The sequence below is a fragment of the Anser anser genome, assembly GCF_964211835.1.
Source record: "Anser anser genome assembly, chromosome: 1".
Taxonomy (NCBI): domain Eukaryota; kingdom Metazoa; phylum Chordata; class Aves; order Anseriformes; family Anatidae; genus Anser; species Anser anser.
The window spans coordinates 148,593,616-148,617,754 of NC_139720.1; positions in this window are offsets into that span (position 1 = coordinate 148,593,616).

Here is a 24,139-nt window from a genome sequence, read left to right on the forward strand (position 1 = left end):
TTTAAAATTCTGGTTGCAAAATGCAAACTCTGTGGAGAAGATGGGGCACATGGCACAACGTTGCTCTTTGCAAGCTCTAGCTCAACAGTGGAAACCAAACTCAAAGTCTGGGCAATTCCCAGTAATAGTTGGATGTTGATCTGGAGGTGGCCTAGAGCTGTTTATTCATTTTACATTTACTAGTTGGCTGGAAAACTGTGCAGAGGAAAAAGATCTAGGGGTGTTGGTCAATGCTCGCCTGAACATGAGCCGGCGGTGTGCCCAAGTAGCCAAGAAGGCCAAAGGCATCCTGGCTTGTATCAGGAATAGTGCAGCCAGCAGGGCCAGGGAGGTGACCATCCCCCTGTACTCGGCTCTGGTGAGGCCGCACCTTGAGTACTGTGTTCAGTTTTGGGCCCCTTGCTACAAGAAGGGCATCGAGGCCCTGGAACATGTCCAGAGAAGGGCTACGAAGCTGGTGAAGGGCCTGGACCACAAGTCCTGTGAGGAGCGGCTGAGGGAGCTGGGGTTGTTTAGTCTGGAGAAGAGGAGGCTCAGGGGAGACCTCATTGCTCTCTACAACTACCTGAAAGGAAGGTGTGGGGAGCTGGGGGTCGGCCTCTTCTCACAGGTAGTGATAGGACTAGAGGGAATGGCCTCAAGTTGCACCAGGGGAGGTTCAGGTAGGAAATGAGGAGACATTTCTTCTCAGAAAGAGAAGGCAGGCATTGGGATGGGGTGCCCAGGGAGGTGGTGGAGTCACCGTCCCTGGGGGTGTTCAAGGAAAGGTTGGACGTGGTGCTTAGGGACATGGTTTAGTGGGTGACATTGGTGCTAGGGGGATGGTTGGATCAGATGGTCTTGGAGGTCTTTTCCAACCTTAACGATTAATAAATAAATAAATAAAATAAAATTAAATAAATATCTTGAATTCTTAATTTTACATTGAAGACTTTCCTCTTCCTCCTTTTCTTCTTACCCCTGCCACAACAAGTCTAGTCTAAAGCCTTTCGCCTTACTTCATACTTAAGGCAAATTTCCAAGAGAAATGTTTTCCAATTTTGTCAGCATATGTTGAAAAAGGTGGGTGCTATTACAGCTGCTATGTTTTTACAGGAAAATAGCCACAACCCATAGATACTGTGAATGGCCTGATCTTGTTAGCGTGTTTTAAATGACTCAATTCGGAAGAGATGTTGCGATAACCAAGAGCTGAGTGCTGATTCTTCTTAGTGTGGCCCTTGCGTGGGACTGAGGCACTGCTCTGCCTAGCTTCAAAATCAAAACCCAAATTTAAAGCCATTTCAGCACTGAATGACTGCTGAGCAAGAGATTTTGGGGTTACACCATTGTACTTAAATTGTAAAGAAATTATTTGCCTTTGGATCTGGCCCCTGCTGACATAACTCAAGACTGTCTGGTCATCTTATGTGTGTGGTGAAGTCTGTGCATGTCTTTTTTTTGAGGGCCGTTAAAGGAGCTTACTCCTGTGTGATTGGAGCATAATTAGACATTGCCCTCATTACAGAAAGTCCTCAGAGCACCCTGTTGAGGTCATTATGTCTCTCATCACCCCAGGGCCAGCTGTGAGATCAGACCAGGTTGCTCAGGGCTTTACCCAGCCAGATACTGAAAAACTTTCAAATGTGGAGACTGCATGACCTCCCTGTCAGCCTCTCCCACTGCCTGCCTGTCTTGAAAACATTTCTCCTCATATGTAGTCCGAACCATTCCTATTTCAGCTTATCCCTGTTATCCATCACCCCCTGCTACGCATGGCTGTGAAGGGCCTGGCTGCCTGTAGGCCCTGGGCTGGCTGTGAGGTGCCCCAGCTGGACAAGCGCCACAGGCCCAGCCTCTGCTTACAGGGCCATCCATGCTCAAGCCGTGGCCATCCTGATGGCCTCTGCTGAACTTGCTCCTAGTTGCTGATGTCTTCACTGAACTGGGGGCAGAAAGGTGTATGCAGACCTCTAGATTGCCTGTTTAGTCCCAGGTGGTGGGACTTCCCTTGAGCTATGTTATTTGCCAAGCTGAAATCCTATTCTGTTATTAAAAGAGAAGAAGAATTTAGGTTTTCTGTTATACTCCTTTCTTTCTTTGTTTCTCAGCTGTTTCCATCCCCTGCTCACCCCTTTGTTTCAGTGAGTCTCCCATTATTTCCCAGTAACAATGCAATCACTATTAACAGTAAACTAAAATAACCTGAACAACAAGGAAAACATAATAGAGATTCTGTAGAGCTCTATTTGTGTACCAGTGAGTGGGTGAAGTGATATTGAACTACTTTTTACAATAGTATAGATTTTAAAGATTCAGCCTTTCATAATCTTTACATTAAAATCACCGCAAAAAGATGGACGGAAAGTAGTGAATAATACTGTATTAATATACATCTGTATGCTCTTTGAAATGATCTTAATCAGGGCAAGCACTTAAATTGGATGACTGTTTATCCGCAAGGGTCTTCCACTTAAAAGATTTTATTATAATAGGAAATATAACTAGTGGGATAAAAATATACCAAATCATTATGAATGCTAGCTTATGATTAACCTATTGCAATCTATTAGATGTTACCAATGGTGAATCTGAAATAATCTTTTCCATATAAAAATTTTACTGTTGTATCAAATTTTGAAATGGTTCAATGCATGTCTTTTCCAAAATACTCAGGTAGAGGTATAGCGAGCCCAACAGAATACCTTTTGAAATAGGAAATGAATGCTGCAACAGGGGAAAAAGTACTTTCTTACATACAAAATCCTTCTCTCTTGAAAGTACATCCTGAGGTGATGTGTAGAATGTTTCCACCTGTGGTATTTAATCAGCTCATCGCCTATTAGCTGTTGTATCCCAAAGTATCTTTGATGAAGAGCAGATAAGTGTTCCCCTTTATTTCCAGAGCATTTATAGTATAAGGGTGTATTTTTATCCGATATGATTAGAAACTTTGCCAACTTCATACACAATGAGAGGATATATACAAAATAAAGACAGCTTGTCTGTGCTGAAGATTGCCTGATTCACTCTGGTGTATTTCCTGTACGTGATCAATGTAGTCGTCTTCCCATAATGCTATTGACGTTCTGCTAAGTAGTATTCTCATCCTGCAATTTTCCTTTGACAAGTCAAATCTTCAATATCGTCCTTTCTGTTAACGGTACAGTTTCTATAAAGAAACCAGAGGATAATAAGCTGCCTAGTGTAATTCTGGTAATGCTATAGTGGCAAGCCTTACAAAGAAAGATTTGATTGCAGTTATTGGCATATGAATCTTTGAACTTCCAAAGCTATTCAATGTGCATAAATGATACAAGCATGTGGTAATGACTACTTCTTGCTATTTTGACTGCACTTTAAAAATAATGTAAACTGGTTTTGTGCCTATCACACTATTAGTGTTGCACTAGTCCTTCTGTGTATTTCTTACCTTACACATTTTGAAAGGCACTATACAGAGTAGTTTTGTAATATCTGCTAGGCAATAACAGAAGATCTTGCATGTAGCAAAAGGACATCATTTCTTGACTTACAGGTCAAAATAAAGCTTGTAATTATAACTAGTCTTTAATCTTTCTGTTAGTTTTTCACTCACTTCAGTTTTATACTGTTCAGTAGAAATAAGCATGTTTGCTAAGTTAAAGTACACAATCAGATGTTTTACAGATATGAATCTGCATTCAGAAATGGCCACAGCACAGCAATATAAAATAACAAGCACAGATGGAACTAGCAGCAAGCATCATTTCACACAACATGTCTTGATGATGAAGCATAAACACTTAAAGTCTCCAGATTCACTTGCTCATGCACCCACATCCTGCAGATGAAAGCACTCATGCATATTAAGAAAGCTTTAAGGTACTTGCAAAGTCTATCAGAATAAATCAATCTTCCAGTCATACGTTTTGTTTACGTACCCAACAGGTACCGAAAATTCCCAAGTGAATTCACATCTTTGTAAGCAGAAATTAAACGTATTTCTTAGCAGTCTCATTAATTTTAGTGATGCCACCCATAAAAATTGATCTGCAAGGCAACGGCTTCATGGCTAAACCATAAATACATCACATGTGTGGACCTTCCTGGATATCTTAACTTAGGTGTTAGTCTAATATTATGCTATACGACACCTATAATAGTGTTTCTATTGAGCCATTTGGAATTCCAGGTTATTGTAACTGCCAGGAGAAGAGACACTTCAAAGTTAAAAACAAAACAAGACCAAAAGAAGGAAAAGAGGGGTGGAGATTCTTCTTGCTGTTTACGATGATTTGTGTACTTTTCTTTCAATTAGCTCATGCTGCTAGCAGAAGGGAAAAAAATATCATATTAATGGCAAATGTTAGGTAAATTGAGAAATCAGACCTTGATGAACTTAGCTGAAATTTAGGCTTCTAAACATCACAGAAATGAAAATCTGGAACCACTTTCATTAAGGAGTTGGGAAGAGACTGAGTGAGAAGTTCTGGGTAGCATTTATCTGGAAGAGAGAATTTGAGATGACTTTTGGTAAGTTTACAAAAAAAGATTTCACAGTATCATCTTCAGTTAGAATAAATTGAGATTCACTGACACAAGAGATTACTTATTATCATGTAAGTATAGGCAAATGTACAAATGTAAAAAAAAAATACATATATGTTTATATGTCAAAGTATGTATAAAGCTACACATTGCAAGAGTCTAACAGTAATGGATTGGTTGCTGCTTTTGAAAGTAAACATGCAAATTGACTGGAAAATAAAAAAAGAGCAATTCAACAGTAAGTCATGAAGACTATGCCTACTTCATTGCATTCCCAGGGTTGTACAAAGAAATCAAGTCTATGTATCCTGCTCTTGAAATCAGAAGTAGCCTTCTGTAGAGACAGATAGGAAGTCTCACTAGAGAAATAGCTTTTCCTTCCTGATGACAATGCTCCTGTTGTAGCTGTTCAAGGTATACTGCTGCTGTCCCCTGGAAAAACAAACAAACAAACAAACAAACAAAAACTATCTCTTAGAGATAAAAATTGATGTCCCTTCCATTCTTTATAACTAACCATCTGTCCCAGAAAAAAGATGCATCTTCTTTCAATGTTTTCTTTGACGGTATGCACAACCTCAACCTTTTCTGCCTAATGTTCACTTACTTTCTTGCTGCTTATTTTTGCCTGAATTATTATTAAGAACTGTCTGCAGAGTTTAGGATACATCACTAGTTCACTTGTCCTGCTTTTTTGTATCTATTTCTAATCTATGGACATCATTTTATTTTAATGTAATTTTATATCAAGGCGGTCTTTTCCTCATTCCACAAAAGTTACTCCTAACTCTTTCCATGACATGTAACAACTAACTGGGCCTTTTGTCTGCAATGCTTCATTTTATTCTTGTTTATAATGCATTTTACATGTGATCATTTTGCCTAACTACCTTATTCTCTGTCATTTCCCACAATGCTTTTTTGTCTTGAATAGAGGTAGCTTTTTCAACATATTTTGCCAAGCTCATTTATTTTCATCATTAAGATACTGAGGATAATCAGAGTAGGAGTTAACGTATTAACATTTCTCTGTAGAAACTGGCCTTTTATTTTATTCATTCCTTTATGTCTCTGAAGTAGTTTTAAATTTCTCAGTGGTTATCATCCCATTCCACAGTGGCCTTGAATCAATGCAAAGCGATTTCAGAAAATATACCTGCAAGCCTCCCCCCAGTCATAGCAAATATATGACTATTTTTAGGTAATTCCTCCCTCCATGTGAGAAGTTAATCACAATAATCTTTTAATCTATGATGTTCTCTTGCTCTGGTATGATTGAAAATAAGAAATATTCAAAAACGTGCAGTCTGGCTACCCTCATCCCATTCCTTCAGATTTAAAATCTCATACAAAGCCGTATTTGAACATACGCATTTCATGACCTTGAATGGCCTTGAAACTCCTTACAAACTTGTATTAGGAAAATCTATGAATGAATGAGACTCAAATTCCTCAAAGCTTGGGAGTCCAGGGATGTTGCACTTCTGTTCCCACCTTGAATGCACATCTCTGAACCCATTTTTGTCTGGGCTGGAGGACTCTGACTTTGTTTAACATTTCTTCACTTAGCCTTTCCACCAATGCTTCTGGTTGTTTTCCTGTCTCCCCATTTGCAATACGATCCTTAAATAGATCTACTCAGATGTTATTTCTACATTGTCACTTTCAGAATAAAGAATCAGTGTGAATTAAGAAAGCTAGCCAAATGCTGACTCTTTCTCAAACTATGTACAAATCACATCCTGCACTTTCCAGAAGAACATCTGGCATAAAAAACATACTTCCGAAATTGCAGTCTATAATATTGAATGTAGAGTAAATCAAAGCGAAAGACTGACTGCTTAATAGAAAGAAAGTCTGAAGTGAAGGTAGTGAGAAATTAAAGGAGAAAATCGTAAAGTACATAATGGTGAGCCACATGTTAAAATCAAGGCTTCTGAGTGAAATTAACAATCTAGAGCACTGCTTGAATGTAGAAGCAATGACATGATGCAAAGGAAGCTTTATGCTGCAGTAAGGTGCTTTAGTCTTTCAAATATTCTTGCTAAAAGGGTGAGAGGTAAAACACACAAATAGTTTGTATAAAAGCATTCTTCACGTGCCAGTAGGTGGAAGTAGCTATTTTAGCAAGCATTTTCTCTCTTGCCTGCAATGCAGCTGACAATGTCAAAGAAGCCACAGTTGGGAAGTTTACAGCAGACCTTACACAAAGTCCTCCAGAATCTGTGGGGTTTTACAATGGACTTTGAATTTGCTGCCTGTGTATGTAAATGAAATGCTTTCAAACCACAAACCTGAAAAAGGGAAACCTATCTCCTATCAGGTTAGAGATTATTAGCAGAATTTCAGGCAACGGTGGCCTGCCTCAAAATCTAAAAGATTACTGATTAGATTAGACTAGATGACTTTTTCGGATCGTAAATTTTCAATGAAGTAAAAAGACCTTTTCTCACATCTGGCAGTAAATATTTCAACAGATGCTATTGTTGAGGTGTCACCTCATTTGGAATTTTTATCTACGGAGAAGCAAAGTACAGACAGCTGAATGCAAGATGGCTAGTCAATCAGAAAATGTGAAAAAGCACTGCTAAGAGGAGTAAATTAGGAACCTTGATCCAAAAAGCAGTGAAACCCATTGAAGTCCTCCTGCTTGACCTCACTTAGTTCTGGGACTGTTCCTAGATGGGCTGACAGCTTTACTTGTTTCTACCTCTGCTGATTTTCTGCAATTATATTTTGTAGTTTTCCTTCTAATATTAATTCAGGCAGAAAAGCAGCTCTGTTAGATGCACTTTGTTTCCTCCTTTTTGGTAGAATCATGTTTGATGTAAATTGAATATTCTGTTTGATGTATACAACAAAAAAAAATCTGTGACCCTATAATTAAAGAAGTTCAGCATATATAAGGCATTATACAAGCCTTCCTAGAATGAGAACAGGAAATGGTTTGTTGTTGTTTTTGTTTTCTATTAGACCAGCATTTACAGATTTTGTTCTGCAGAATCTCACAAGTAATTAATCAGCATAATCCTTGAGGACTTTAAAAATATTCAAATGTAACAGCTTATTTTTGCAGCATCAGCGAGAGATTGTTGCTTTTTCTCTTGTACAATTAAAACTTACCAGCCAAACTGTGTGTCAGCCTAGTTCCAGCATAATTCCACAGTAAATCAAAGTCATCAAGAAAAGCAATTCCAACTCTACTATGCATCTCTCACTGCCATGCTTCATTAGTTACAGTACCAATATTCACAGAAAATGTGTATGCAGCATAAATATGGGAAAGAATGGAACTTACATTCCGGTTGCAAAGCTCAGAATCACTTGAAACTTCACATTTAGAATAATTGATATCAAGAATGGGTCAGATAACACCCTTGCAAGCTGTCTTAGCTCAGCAGTTCACTCTCAGTCACATCCTGTAGTATGAGGAGCTGGCTCCCTCCATTTTGGTATTATATATTTCAAATCATTCGTAAGAGAAAGAAGATCAAAATGTATAAACAGTTCACTGAAGATATAAAAAAATACTAACAGTACCTCATAATAAATTACTGATTTTTTCTTGGTAGATTTCCCACTGTCACTGCTTTACATTTCCTAAAACTCTGTAGCTGCTTTTGTGATGTACTCACAACAATAAATCTTTGAAACCTCTGATAATTCAGTGTATTTTGTGGAACATCTTTCATTCATTTTCTTATTTCTGTGTTTTTGCCATCCTCACAAACCATTTGTGCTTTCACATTCATTTCTGCTCTTCAGGAACCTGAATCAGAACCCGAAAGCTTTCTGTGTTGCTCAGCCAAGATGTGAGCACGCCAGCACAGCACTTAAGGCCCTCACATCGCCCTGGGAGAGGCAGGTAAGGTAAGGTGTCTCAGTTGTGGCCCTCAATAGACATACATTACTGTCAATTTTATTTAAGAGCAAATTAATTCTACAAAAGCTTTAGCTTTTCATTGGAAAATGCTGTTTGGGAAAAAGGTTTATTGAAAAATCCCAGACTATCCCTAGTTTAATTTTCTTCAAAGTTTGTTGCCTTAAGTAGTATTTGAGTCTAGTAAATCTGTCTGATTTCAGGTGGCATCCTAACTCAGTTTCTAGTTGCCTATGTAGGCTTACACACACTGTTGCAGAAGGTTCTTTATTGGCCTTTCAGGTGGCATGGTGAGTTATTATCATTAACTTCAGTTAAATACAAGACATTTTAAAACTTTTCTTCTCTTTGTCCTAGGTCCAGGCAGCTACTGGAAGATTGAACTTTCCTTAATGTGTAATGCTATAAAAACAGACTGGAGGGGGCTTAAAGAAGCTTTCATCTTATCTCCTGTTGCCCTTGGAGGTGCTGGAGATTCACCTGCTACTGTAAGAACTTGCAGCTTTCTGTTCCTGGTGCAGGGTGCTGGAGCACTGCTGCAATGCTATGAGGCAGCCAGGAGTATGTGCTGGACCCAGCTAACTCCTGTGCTCCAGCCTGATGAAGAAATTCTTTTTCTTTTCCCAGTTGGATGCATTAACAGCCAGTCAAAGAGCTGTGGAAAAGCTCTCACTCACTTTAAGCTTTCCATTTCTTCCAGAGGAATCATATTGCAGAAATAAATTATACCCTTTGGATTAAAAATATGGAAACACTTAAGCAACTCTTTCCTGAGGGGAGACCCACAAGTATTTGCCAATTCTGCACACAAAAAGGAAGAAAGTACAAGCATGTACTATTCCGTGTATTCTTAATTATAACAGATACAATAATTCTTAGAAACTGGTACAAGGAATTGCATGGTTTGTGTATGATACTGGAGGTTCCCATGTATAGTTTAATCTTGCAGAAAAATATTCTTGCATTTAGAAGAACAATAGTGTGGACAGTTTCTTAAGTCTTTAAGAAGAGTTGCGACAACTAAAACAAAAAAATGAAATCAAACAACTGATTTTATTTTCCAGCATTTCTTCAACAATTCTTCCCAAAGGGTTGGTCAATAAATCTCAAACCAGCCTTACTCTGCTATTACAAAACCACCATTAACTACGTAAGACATTTGCAAAACCAGTGCTAAACAGAGACAGAGAAACTGGACCTTTGCCACCAGCCCCAGCTCTGTAGATCTGCTATTATAAGAAATGATCCTCCTTTTCAAGAACAGGAAAAATCTCTCCCCTGGTGACAAGAGCTATGTATTTTACCTATTCCAAAGATTAGGAGAATTTAGCAATGGAAAAATAGAGAGGTTTTTTTTTTTTTTCCTCATTCCAGTTAATGTATTTTCAAGCCAAAGTTTCAATCACCATTTCTATGGATAATTTCTATGTAACAACCAGAATACTAGTTGTTATATACAACAAGAATACTATCAGGGACAGATCGCTGATTATCTTGAGCTACAGAGGAGAAAGCATGAGAAATATGAACAAAGCAGGAAGAAGGAAGGTGTGAGATGGGCACACCAAAATTGTAAAGGTACATTTATATTCTGAAGCCTTAACAACAGGCACTTTTCTGATTCTGTCTCATTTGTCTGTGAAGAAAATGGGGCTTTCTGTTAACCAGTGCTAAACACCTCAGATGATCAGTCTGAGAACAGACGAGGACCCATGATCTCTTGAATTTCTTAGTGGAGTGGGAGACTCATGTTGTTAAATGATGTTGTGTGCTATGTGTTAGCCTATATCTTCTGCATTTATGGGTTGTCAGTTCCTTGAAACCCTCTGGGTAATCTAGGAAGTACAATATCCTTGAGGTCCATTTGAAAATCTTTTCCCCACCACGTTTTTTCAGAAGCATGGCAAGAGCAACTAAACAAGAGGCTTGAGAGCATCCACAAAGAAATGCTGGCAGAGGCAGGAATTCCATGCTTTTTCCATCCCTTTAAAGAAATTTCCACTAAACTCAAAATTTGTCTCCAGGTAAATTAAATTGAGTCTAGCTATATCTTTCTTAATCCACTGTAGAATACAAATCTTCGACAGTTTCAATTAAGTTAGATGAATACAGATAAATTCAAATTGACTGAAATAGACTAAAATTCCTTGAACAAACAATTATGGACTGTACGTTCTATCTGTTAGATTAAATAGTCTTGTCTCTAACCTCAGTTAGCATACCAGGAAAGATTTCTAATCAAGGAATGCCTGCCTCCAGTGTGTGTTGCAAAGCAAAATTAACTACTTTGCTGTATTAGTTGTTTTCTAGAAAATACTTACAAATATTTCATTTATAATGAGATTCTTATGCAGACTTCAGGCTGTGCCATTGATTAGGAAATATTAATGTGGGTGTGACATTTCTTTATTTCTGAAACCCTTGGAGACTCTTAGAATGAATATAAAAAGTCTACTTTTGAACAAAATAGTATAGAACTAGTTTTAAATGCAGGATTGTAGTGGAGACTGGTCTAATATGGCCACTGTGGCACTCTCATGAATAGCAAAGAATAAGTATGGCTTCCTAAATCAAGCACAATGCTATAGCTGATATCCACATTTTTAATCCAATGGAACAAACCAGTGAAGAACTTTTTTTTCTTTCTCTCTTTCTTTCGTTCTTTCTTTCTTTCTTTCTTTCTTTCTTTCTTTCTTTCTTTTTCTTTCTTTCTTTCTTTCTTTAAATGTAGATTCATATGTCAAAAAATTTACTAAACCATGACAATACAACTGAAGAGGAAAAAATTTACACTTTTCAGGAGTGAAAAGTGAATCATCACAGCATATATATTCGTAAGTGCACTCAGCTCAAACCTCAATCTTAATACCTATAGTATAAATGTCACCTTGTCAAATGGAGAAGCTAATAGCTGAAGGCAAGTAGGGATATTAGATCTGAGTGTAATTTTGAATTTCAAGGTATGTTAACGTAAGTAGAAAAAAATCATTTGAAATATTTCATATTTAAAGGAACAATCTTTAATTTTCCACCACAGAAAGGGTGGAGTTCTGTGGAATAGTGACCAATGATCCATGATATTTGCTGATACATTTCATTTTTACTTTCAGAACTTCATGACAGTGTCTGAGGCAGTTTTCACTTCAAGCAATCAGACTATAAAATGAAACAGTCTTCATTTATTTCTCTGAAGATCATCATTTAAAAGCATATATATATTTGAGTATTGTCTTTTGTAATGGCAAATGCTGGTGTTTCTTTGTTCAATAGACTCTGGAAAATGTTTTTTGATAACTGCAGTACTGTAAGTGTACACAGTACATTGTAAGTTCTGTTCTGAGAAGAAAATATAGTTTATATGAGGATAAGGCTTCTTTGATAGAAATTAATTTTATTAGTAAATGCTTGAGAAATTCACTGTAGAATGCAGAAATGTTCTGAAAGATTAACATGTAAAAAAAGAAAAAAGATTGTCCCTGAACGGGCTTGGAATCCCTTTGTCAATGGCTTGCCTGCAAAAAACATTGGAGACAAAATCAGGCTGTGGACATAGTAAAGAAGCAAACAGTGAGCACATTTCAAAACCTCTGTTTCTTAAGATCAAACCTCTGATTCTAAAGATCAACACATAACCAGGGAAGAAAGGATATAGTAAGGGCAAGAGAAGAAGAAACGATTCAAAGAAAAACTTGAAATATACGTAAGAGGACACTGATTGTAGATACTGCTTCTGCATAACGGATATGACTTCGATTTTAGCTCTAACTTGTATATGGAAATTTAGAAGATTCTGATAAACAGTGTGTTGGGTATGGGTGCTAGGAAATTGGTAAAAATTTTGTTTTAATTATCCTACAAGGTTCAAGAAATATATACCAGCTCTTATAGTTACTTAGGTTATAAAACACCATTTTGTGGTTTACCGTTGCACATATCACATAATACATGTTTCAGTCCTTTTCACATTGATATATGAAAAGTTTGTTTTGCAAAATAATTTCAGGTTACTGGTAATTATACACAGAACTTTTGCAAAGACAATCTGGCATGTAAATTTTTTCATGTAATTCTGGCATATTGTTACTAGAAATTTGGTTTGCAGCTTCTGCCACCTGTCTCTATCAAGATGGATTGTGAAAGGCAAAGCAAGGAGGTATGTTATCACAGAGCTATCTGTGACACAAAGCTAAATCACCTTGTGCAGATCAAAACATGCTGATAAAACAACAATAGCAACTTGTTGCTGAATCACAGGAAGGAAGTCTATATACTGATGCGAAAGGAAGTCTATATACTGATGCAAAGTATCATAATAGCTTTCAAACTCTTTAGCTGTCAATATATGAGATAAGCTTTATTAAATTAACACAAATATCATAGAACAACCTTATCTAAACCTCACATTAACAAAGATAAACACACACAGTGATTTATTTCAAAGACTAGATTCCTTCAGCTGCTGCTATAAATCTATATATGCACTCTAAAGGCAAGCAACTAGATAAAGTAGCATAGCAGATTGCCGTATTTACTATGGTTTAGTTACCGTTTTAAAGCAATATAAGGTAGCACTATGACTAAAGAAAGAATAAGGCTTATTTATATTTTCTTCCTGAATAACTACAAAGAAATACCTGCAGCATTTGCATTTTTTGTTCCGTTTCCTCTTTGCATTTTCCACATCTTTCATTTTAAGAAGTTTGTGAGGCCTTGTCTGTAGGGGACTTAGTCAAAAAATGCCTGTATATGCTTTTTCATGTTTTAGCAATCTAGAAATGCATGGAAAAACGAAGTCAGTGGCTGTTATTAGGCTAAGTAAATAGTAGCAAGTCATGTGGCAATGTCGTAGCAAACGTAAAATGAAATAATAATAAAGTTCATAGTCCAACATTTACTTCAGATGAGCACTAGTCTGATCTAAGTGCTCACTACTGGTTGAAGCATGTTAAGAGCGCACTTTTTGGTTTAATTTCATAAAAAGATTGATTTCCAAAAGCAATGCAATTTGTGTGCTCTGTCTCACAGCTCTTTGGTATGAATGAAAGCACAGTAAGTGGAGATGACTGGGAGGTTTGCTTCAAAATCACTTCTTATCTGAACTAAGTCATTCATGTGGATACATCCTTAGATTTCATATTCTGGATCCAAAAAAACAGGCAGAATGGTTTAATATATTCAAAATGATACTTCACGCTTGTAAAAGCTATTTGGCTTTTCATCATGATTTGGAATTCAAGATTTCAAAATCTGAAGCTTTTTTTTTTTTTTTACAAGAAAACCCTGTTTTCTGTCTATCTGACCTGGTCTGCCAGCTATGTGGACTGAGACAATTCATGAGAGAATCCAAACCAGCTACAGCAAGTTTCACTCAAGGCATTAGATATGCCTTTTTTTTTTTTTTTAAAGTTGTCTCATCTGCTTTGCTCTGAAGTCTTTCATCTTTGTTCAGAATGAAAACCTCCACTGGCGCTTAAAATCTTTGGAGATAGAATGAACAGTAAAGCATTAATTTACACTGTTAATTGATGTATAAATTAAACCACATTCTCTTGAGAATAGATGCTTCCAAAGTAATATTTTTATGAGGGTTATACTGGCAGTTCTACAGCAATATGCCTTTCCCTGCAATGCAAGACTCTGAAGCTAAAATAAAGCAAAATTATTTAGCAAAATGAAAATCAAACAGAAGGGGAAGAGGGGTAGCAGAAGACATTTGCTAACAAATACTGCAATAAACAGGTTCTTACCTCACCTTCCTCTTCTCCTGGTACTGCAGGGTAGGATTAATTCTCATGACTCTGTGCTTTTTTTATGCATGTTGTGCTGGAGGCAATTCCTAATTTGCTAACAGATTAATTATTTAGTTAATGTTCTGGAAAAAAACAATATGGGAAATTTTATCACTACCTCCCACTAATTTCTGTGGGCTACTCTACAGTATGGGTGAACCAAAATCCAGCTTGTCACACCTCACTTCATTTCCCCAAAACAGAGAGGGATGTTTCCTCATGTTTTTTTCCCTAGCCATTAAAGGCTACAGTGCACAAAATCACGAAGCCTAACTCATGACTCCCTCAGCTGTGTCCTCATCTCTTCTTGCTACGATAGGGAATCACTGGGGGAAACTGGAGTTTCCCTATCAATGACTGTGACCCGTAGGTTGCTAACTGACTTACATAGGTTGCTAACTAACCCTTGAATTATAAGGGCTTCACATAATGAACTCTGTTTTGTCATGGTCAAATTTTTTTCTTGTCTTCATCTGTGCCTTTACTTTCATCCCAAAGTTGTAGAGATCTAGTTTTGTGTCCTATGTCGTGCCCTATGGGAATTGGTGTCTGTTCCTGGAAGGAGGTACATTGGAGCTGGCCCAAGCTGAGCTATTCATATTAGGTTTATGCAGCCTTTTGATATGTTTATTGCCTTTTATATTATTTTATCCCACCTGAGATATCTGCATTTCGGTGGCTTGTGGACTCAGTGACTCCTGTATGGAAGGAAGGATACACCACCAGGTCTGAGTGGTCCTGTGGTAAATTGGATGATGTACACACAAAGATGGCATAATTCCGTAGCCACAGCTATGCAATGTCAAGGTACATGCAGGACAAGGAGGTGATCTGAGACAGCCATCATGGCTTCACCAAGGGCAAATCATGCCTGACCAATCTGGTGGCCTTCTATGGTGGAATGACTGCATCAGATGACAAGGGATGAACAACCAACGTCATCTACCTGGACTTCTGTAAGGCCTTCAGCACAGTCCCACATGACATCCTGGTCTCCAAATTGGAGGCAAATGGATTTGATGGGTGGACCATATAGTGTATAAGGAATTGGCTTGAAGGCTGCACCCAGAGAGTGATGGTCAATGGCTCTATGTCCATGTGGAGGCCAGTGATGAGTGGTGTCCCTCAGGGGTCTGTCTTGGGATTGCTGCTGTTTAATATCTTTATCAACAACATAGGCAATGGAATTGAGTGCACACTCAGCAAGTTTGCAGATGACACCAAGATGAGCAGTGCAGTTGAAACAACAGAAAGAATGGATGCCATCCAAAGGGATCTGGACAGGCTAGATAAGTGGAACCATGAGAACCTAATGAGGTTCAATAAGTCCAAGCACAAGGTGCTGAACCTGGGTCGGGGAGTCCTCGACACGAGTACAGACGGGGAGAAGAACACATTGAGAGCAGCCCTTGGAGAAGGATTTGGAGGTTCTGGTGGATTAAAAGCTCGACATGAGCCAGCAGTGTGCACTTGCAACCCAGAAGGCCAACTGCATCCCAGGCTGCATCAAAAGAGAAGTGGCAAGCAGGTCAAGGGAGGTGATTGTCCCCTTCTACTCTGTCTTCATGAGGTCCCACCTGGAGTACTGCATCCAGGTTTGGGGCTCCCAACACAAGAAAGATGTGGACCTGTTAGAGCGGGTCCAGAGGAGAACCATGAAGATGATCAGAAGGCTGGAGCATCACTCTTATGAAGAAAGGCTGAGAGAGCATGGGATGTTCAGCCTAAAGAAGAGAAGGCTCTAGGAAGACCTCACTGCAGCCTTTCAGTACTTTAAGGGGACTTACAAAAAAGATGGAGAGCAACTTTTTGCTCAGTCAGATAATGACAGGACAAGGGGGAATGGTTTTAAACTAAAAGAGGGGAGATTTAGATTAGATGTTAGGAAGAAATTCTTCTAGGGGGGTGAGACACTGGAACAGTTTGTCCAGAGAAGTTGTGGATGCCCCCCATACCTCAAGGTGTTCAATACCAAGTTGGATGGGGATTTGAGAAACCCGGTCTAGTGGAAGGTGCCCCTGGCCATGGTGGGGGAGTTGGAGCGAGATGGTCTGTAAGGTCCCTTCTAACCCAAGCCATTCTGTGATTCTATAACTCCTGAAAAATTCTTAACTTTATTTTGGTGATTTTGTATTTCTGTATGTGTAAAAAGGATGGGATGACATATCTAAGTCATCATTCCCAGAAAAATATAGCTACAAAGATGCCTTATCATTTGGTTGAGAGTTGTAGGCAGGGAAGGAGTATGTGTGAAAAAATGTCATGATTTTTTTCCTTATTTCTGGCATACAAACAGGAAAGTGAGCATAGGAATTCCCAGATGCCTTTGGTTTCTGCTAATTTGATGGCTTATTTCTAGTAAGAAAAACTGGAAACACTTTTCCTCTCCTGTTCAATAAAATACCATCTAATGCATATGTTTAAAGCAGTGACTAAGTAGTTCTCTACTGTGTTAAGCATATCCACCTGGGACAAGGCAATCCTGGCTGTACATCCAGCCTCTGGGACAAGGGGCTGAAGAGCAGCCCCACAGAAGGAGATCTGAGAGTTCTGGTTGACAGCAAGTGAACAGTGTGCCCTGGCAGCCAACAGGGCCAACCATACCCTGGGGTATGTGCATCAAGCACAGCACTGATGGCTGGTTGAGGGAAGGGATTGTCCTACTCTGCTCTGTGCTGGTGCAACCTTGAGTGCTGTGTGCAGTTTTGGGTGCCACAGTGTGAGAAGGACATAAAACTATTAGAGAGTGTCCAAAGGAAGGCCACAAAGGTGGTGAAGGGTCTGGAGGGGAAGACGTATGAGGAGCAGCTGAGGTCCCTTGGTTTGTTCAGCCCAGAGCAGAGCAGGCCGAGGGGAGGCCTCATGGCGGCCTGCAGCTCCCTCACGAGGGGAGCGGAGGGGCAGGCGCTGAGCTCTGCTCTCTGGGGACAGCGACAGGACCCGAGGGAACGGCATGGAGCTGGGACAGGGGAGGGTCAGGCTGGGTGTGAGGGAAAGGTTCTGCACCCAGAGGGTGGTCGGGCACTGGGACAGGCTGCCCAGGGCAGTGGTCAAGGCACCGAGCCTGCCGGAGTTCAAGGAGTATTTGGACAACGCTCTCAGTCATATGGTCTGATTTTTAGTTAGTCTTGTGTGGAGTCAACAGTTGGACTCCATGATCCTTGTGGGTCCCTTCCAACTCAGGATATTCTATAATTCTATGATCAACTTCTCATAGTTATTATTTATTCAAAGTTAGTTGTTAGCATTTTCTTGTAGGCCTGAAAACCTTAGGGCTTTTTCAGACCATCTATAACATATCTGAAAAACCTGATCAAGGTCTTTTTTTTTTTTATTATTATTATTTTTCCTGAGGGGACAGAGAATAGTTAGCTATAGGTAATCCCATCTAGGTAGCACGAGGATCCCCATTCAGTAAGTAACAGAAATACGGTCTACCATCTTCCTAGGACAGACAGGAAAAAGCTGTGTGGATAGCCTTAGCTGAAACATGCAGAGCTGCAGGGTGCTGAATAACCCTGCAGGTAATTACTGCCACAGCCAGTTCCATGGATGAGAAGATGATGCAGACAGACCTGTGCCTGTGCATGGCTTAATGTAAAACCAGGACTGGATGCCGCTGTCATTGCTTTGGTACAATGCAATAATCTTTCTGTTGAAATTCCAGAAGGTGCAGTTTAAGTAGGTGACATGACAGTAAATTAAATATTTTGTGTGCAAACTAAGTGGGGCATTTGACTTCCTAACCAAATATCTGCATGTGCACATCTACAGTGCAGGCATCTACATAGGGGTTGGGTGTGTGGGTATTCAATATAGGCAGTTAAGTCTAGTAGTTACTTAGTTCACCCTAAGTTCATGTGGTCATCTGAATAACTTTCTCAACTCCCTCAGTTTTCCTGGATATATATTCACTGACTACAATGGGAACTTAAACACCTCACTTGGATGAAAATACCTGCAAATACTGCATATTTAATTTAGGTTCTGAAGCTGACAGTGAATTCCATGAAAAGCATCATCCCAAAATTTACTGACATTTTGTCTCTTTGAAATGTAGATGCATGTTATAATTACATTTCACCCAACTCACATTGTTAAACGATGAATATAATAACAAATTTTGTAATAGCACATAAAAATGTCCCAAATGCTAGTGCACATAAAATAGGTCTGCAGCTGTTATTTGTTCTGTTTTTGGAGATGAACAGGAAAAAGCAAACTTGAGATTAGACAAAGACTTTGGTCTCAGCCTCATAGTTGACCAAGTGAACTGAAAGATATCATCAATGAATTTGTGTTAAGACCAGTTTCCAGAGCCTCACCATCTTCTGTCTGCCCTGTGTAAGGTATTCATATTAAGACACACTCACAATATATAAAGCAACTAGTTCACATTGACACAAACATTGCAGAAATACTGAGAGAAATATAGCCTGAGACTAAATCCACAGCTACAACAGCTTTCCAGAGGCCTAATTTTCAGTGTCGTCTGTGATGCTGGACTATACAGGAAGGCTTACTATATGAGGTCTGGGAAAAAAAAGTAGCTCCTGAAGTGAGCAGTTATAGCAACATGCTATGAAGGAAGCTACGCAGCAATTAATAACGTATCTTTAAAACTTTGTTCAAGTATGGCTACAAACAGCACTTGCTTTGGCTTGCCTTATAACAATGATGTGCATTTCTATCTTCAAGTAAGCAGTTCAGATGGAAAGAGAATACTATGTTAAATGGTTCATTTTACTCCATGCTGCCCTTCCCCAGTCTCTCAGAGCTTGTCATATACGCCTTCCACACCATAGTACTAGAAGACTATGTGGCACTTGATCAAAAAAAAAAAATAAAATCCAGCAGAGTGATAGATTTTGACAGCAAAATCATCAGTCACTCTTTGTCTGAAGCATGGTAATGAAATGTAAGCAGGACTCTTGGTTTTGAATGCAGAGAAAGCATTAATGTTGTAAGACAAGCTCTCAACCATTTTGTCCTTGACACTTTCCAGGAGCATCAAACTAGGATCTAACACTAATATGACAAGAGCAAGCAAGCTTAACAAATTAGCTTCTTGGCCTCCCACAACGAAAACCTTATTTATGTTGTAGGAATTACAATTTATTTATGGTATATTCTTGACTAGATACTTCCTCCACATTTTAAAATACGTGTGAAGAGAGACTGGGACAAATGCTGCCAGATGATTCCATGGGATACGATTTGTGTTGATAAATATAAAGTGAGCTCCACAGAGGAAACAAAAGTAACATTTAGATTTTAAATTGAAACAGATCATCATGTTATTATTTTCACTTATGTTGCTCTTCATGAAGTTGGTAAGGTCTTATCAAGTCTGCCAGGAAAAATGAGCCCCAGATATCTTCTATTGAATGCACATTCTGTCTGAAGTACTGTATCACACACGATATTGGATTTGCAGTGCCGAACATAATTTGCTAGAAATTGCATAGTTCCTAAATTAGTTTGTAATAGTGCTATTTTATCTATAATGATCCACTTTCCTGGATTGATTTGATGTGTGCATTTATGGAAGACTGAAACTTCAGGCATTTGTTTTGCCTGAAGGGGGAATCAATCTGTCTTATTGTATTGAGCTACTGTATTGGTGTGGATTTATAGGAAATTTCTTTTTTAAAAATTGCAATGTATGTAGTATGAAAATCTCATGTATATATGAGAAAGAAAATAAGACTTAATCCATGCAGTTAAGATTTAATTGCAATTGGAAATCAAGAACATATGCAAAATCGTCTTCTAAAGGAGCTTGTTAAGTATACTCACGAAAGGAAGCGAGGTTTATACAGCTGTGCTCTTTGACCTTGTTCATTTTTAACCTGCTGGCCAATTTTGATCAAATTTGACTAAAAGTATGGAAATGTCAAGCACATTCAATTCTTTAAAGTTTGTTTAAGACAGGCAGCAAACTGCTGGACTACTACTAGCCACACTGAGTGACAGGGTTATAATCTTATCCTTTGTTAGATGTTAAAGATTCTGTGTGCAAGAAATATGTGGGAAATCAAATCTGATTAGTTTGACTGGGGATAGAATGATCTTTGAAGTAAGATTTCAAGTCACTGGCATTTTTTATCATTTTTGATAGTAAAGACTTATAGTTAAGGATCTTAAAGACAGAGTGAATTTTTCAGGAAAGATTATGAAAGGAGGGAGCATCTCAAGTGCTACAATTCAGAAGCTATTAAAAACAAAAACAAAAATGGTGGGAGTATGAGTCAGAGAAGGAAACAAAAAAAGACATGATCAGCTAGAAAAAGACTGAAGTTTAAGTCATTTGAGGCCACTGTTAAGTATCAACATGGCAATCTAAGTTTTTATTTTTCTATCATTCTTTCCAGCATTTAAAGCCACTTTTTCTTTTCTGTGATCCAACTCTTCTGATGAGTTTATTCAGATGATGACAATGCCCATGAAGACTCTCACTAAGTTGTTCTACCTTTTATCTAATTTTTTGAAGGCTACTTCGAAGGGCAGCTTACTCCCCTGCACGAGGTGGATGCAGAGCTGGACTGTGGCAGAGATGAAGTCTTTCAGGCACATGGTCAGGCACATCTGACATGTCGGCTTCCACATGAAATGTCTGCAGCTCTGCACCCATATCCTGGTGCCACAGGCATTTTTACATATGCCTTCAAGATTACTGTCATGTACCTCCTGACCACCATACCCCTGTCCCGCTAGTGCAGGAGGATGGATGATACCTTGCGGTACCTGCACTGCTGCATGGAGGAGAAACACCTCGACCACTTCCTCTTAGGAAATGGGACAATGCTTGAGGAGATGTTTAGGTGCAACAAGGTGATCTGGATGTCTTCCTGTGTGTTTGGTAAGCCAAGACTGATTTTATCAGCTTTTGCTTTCTTTTCTTCTCTGATAAGAGAGTCACCTGCTGAGAGACATCTGACTGTCATCTTGCATTGGCACAGCCCAGGTGTCAGTTTTGCATGAGCCCAGAAATTCCTCTTCACACCTGTGGCTGTGCAGGGACCGAGCAAGAGGCACCACTGACGTCTCTTCACTGAGAGCCACACTGCAGAATCTGACCCTCACAGACACTCCTGGGACAGCAGGTGCCACAGACCTGTGCACAGTGGACACGGAGAAGATGCCTTTCAACAGACAATGGGAATTGTTCCTGCGCATTTTCTCCACAGCAAAACCACACCTGAGGGAGGTGGACCCCATGCAGCTGAAGAGGCTGCTGCATAGAGGCTTGAAACTGGCTCCTGTTACCAGCTGGGCAGGGACCACCTGGCCTCTCAGAAAGTGTCCATTTGCTCTGGGTGCTTTGGCCTCTACAAAAATGTCAATAAATAGCTTGCTTGAACAAATGATCTGTCTGTGTCCGTGCAACACTTTGTCAGGGAAAGCAGGCATAGGGTGCTGACTGCTCAGCTGCCGCCGAATGGGGGAGCATGCTGTGAAAGATCTGATTCACTGATCCCCTTCTCTCCCACCTCTATGCCACAACTGTGGCAACCTTCCTCATCCTGGCAGCACAGGGCATAGACCCTGCACAATATGGTGAAGATTTGACACAGCTTTTGAGAAGCTATTGAAAAGACAAGCACAGCTGCAGCGTGTAGGAGTGGTACGGTCACCGCCTGTTTGCCAAAGCCGCTGCTGCCCACACCAAGCTGTCAATGTGCCTTCTCCAGGTGCAGCCATCTTCACAACTGGCTTGGGTTGACTGGTCTTGTGACCTCGTAGGGGCAGCTGCTGGGTTCTGTCAGCTACATCGCTCTCTGCCAGCTGGGCTGTTCTTTCCCTCATCGAGGCTAAGAGTGGCAGTGGGGCCCAGCACAGTGGCTGTGCCCAAGGCTTTGCAGGCCCCAGGCATGAACAACATGAGGGCAGCCACAGCTCCACCACATCATCTGGGGCCCAACATCTCCCGGTGGCAGCTCTCAGCCCTTGGCATTGCTCTCCTGCAGCCATCCCACCAAGGCCATCCTCACGCTGCAGCCTCCCAGGCGCCATGGGCCATTCCACGGCCACTGGTGGAGTTCAGTTTTGAGGAGGAGCTGAGCAGCTCCCCCAAAAGTATGCTTTGCACACTCTGAGAGGGTACCTGCATGGTGCAAAGATTTGTGCCCTGGAGATGGCCTGGTTGGCAGCTGCTGGCCTGGGCACAGCTCCGAAGCTTGCCTGCTTAAGAGAAGGGTTGCAGCAGGAAACATGAAAGCTGTGTTCAAGTAGGGCAGAGCCCAGATGAAGAAGTAGGCAAATCTACCTTGATGTCTCTATTTCCATACTGTACAGGGATTAAAAGTGTTTTAAGAAACATAAGATCCTGTAAATTCACACCGTCACTTATTAAATGGGAATGTCACAAAACAGACAATCCTTCATAATGTGACAACCAGCAGTGATGGATAAAGTGTTTTTTCTTTCTATGTAATTTTTTTTCCTCTTTCCTTTTTTCTTTTCTTTTTTTCCTTTTTTTCCTTCTTTCTTTCTTTTTTTTTCCTTTTTTTTTCTTTTCTTTTTTTTTTTTTTTCACCGTTAACCTGTTACTATAACTTCCCATCTGAGTTGACACTTACCCAGGAAAATACTGTACTAAGGATTTTATTCAACTTAGATCTGCCCATTTTATACATTTTGAGGCTATACTGAGCTAGCTGCACAATCCGAGTAATCTGTATAGTAATGGATTGCTGATGATTTGACCCAATAGCTCATATCAGTGAAATTCAGATCATATCAGAATACACTAGTCATGCTACTCACATAGTTAGATGACAAATGGGGCACTAACCCTTGGGGACTAGGTTATACATTTGGCATACAAAAAGTTGTTGCCAGTTACAGGAGTTAATTCTAAATATGGGGGTTATTTTCCATTAATTAAATTTTTGCCCAAGACAAACACAGTAGTTGTTATGATTATCAAGATTATTATTAAGATAATCATATCACTAAGAATTAGTAAAAAATGTTCTGTCATCTTACAGATTTGACTTGCTTTGATTAAAGGTACATCATTTCAGATTTTTTTCAAAGAAAAATTCAACTTTGTTCATTTTACCAATGAAATATGAGACAGTCTTTGTTTTCCTACAATTTTCTAAAAACTTAGGAGATAGTGTATTGTATTGAAACAAATGCATATTATCTTTGTCTTTTGCCTATGATCAGCAATATTATATGCATGAATTATGTGAATAATATGTGTGGAAAAATCTCTATATGTCAAAACACATAAAGGTAATTGAAATATACATATAAAATAATTATAGTAAGTGCTTTAATTGTATTTTGTAATGTGACTTGCATGCATTTATGCTTTACTGATTTTTCTTTCCAGAACATTTAACTTTTTTCAAGATTTTCATATTACACTTTCCCTTTTCCTTCCCCTTTCTCTTTTCCTGTTTTTTTTTTTCTTTGTTTTCTTTTTCTTCCTTGTCAGATGCAGATATTTTTGTTTAGTCAACAGTGTGCAAAAAGATCACCATGCAAAAGGAATTCATACTACCTCAGAGCTCATGTTGTCATTTGTTTGTCTGAAACTTAAAGAAAAAATAACAGCTTTCACTAAAACAGAAAAATAGCTTTGGTAGGTTTCTAAATGCATTGTGGTCCCAGGCAACATTAGCATCCTCCACATTTTGCTATTTATATGTAAGTATCTGTCTGCCTGCTGAAGGGATGTGGGAGGGTGACAAATCTACAGGAAAGCCTTTCATTTACAATTGCCTTATTTAGACTGGGTAGATTAATTTTCTGAACTTCTAAGAAGCAGTTTAATAGGTCCTCCTATTTAAATCCAAGAACAAAGTCAGTTTTGCAGGCAAAGACGTTGCAAAGATGAGTTAATTTTCTTTATGGGGAATCTTTTCCTTTTTTTTAAAAAAAAAATTTTCAGTGATTGCTAGCTATGTTCAGCAATATACTTTCAGTAAAAAACACACAGCCAAGC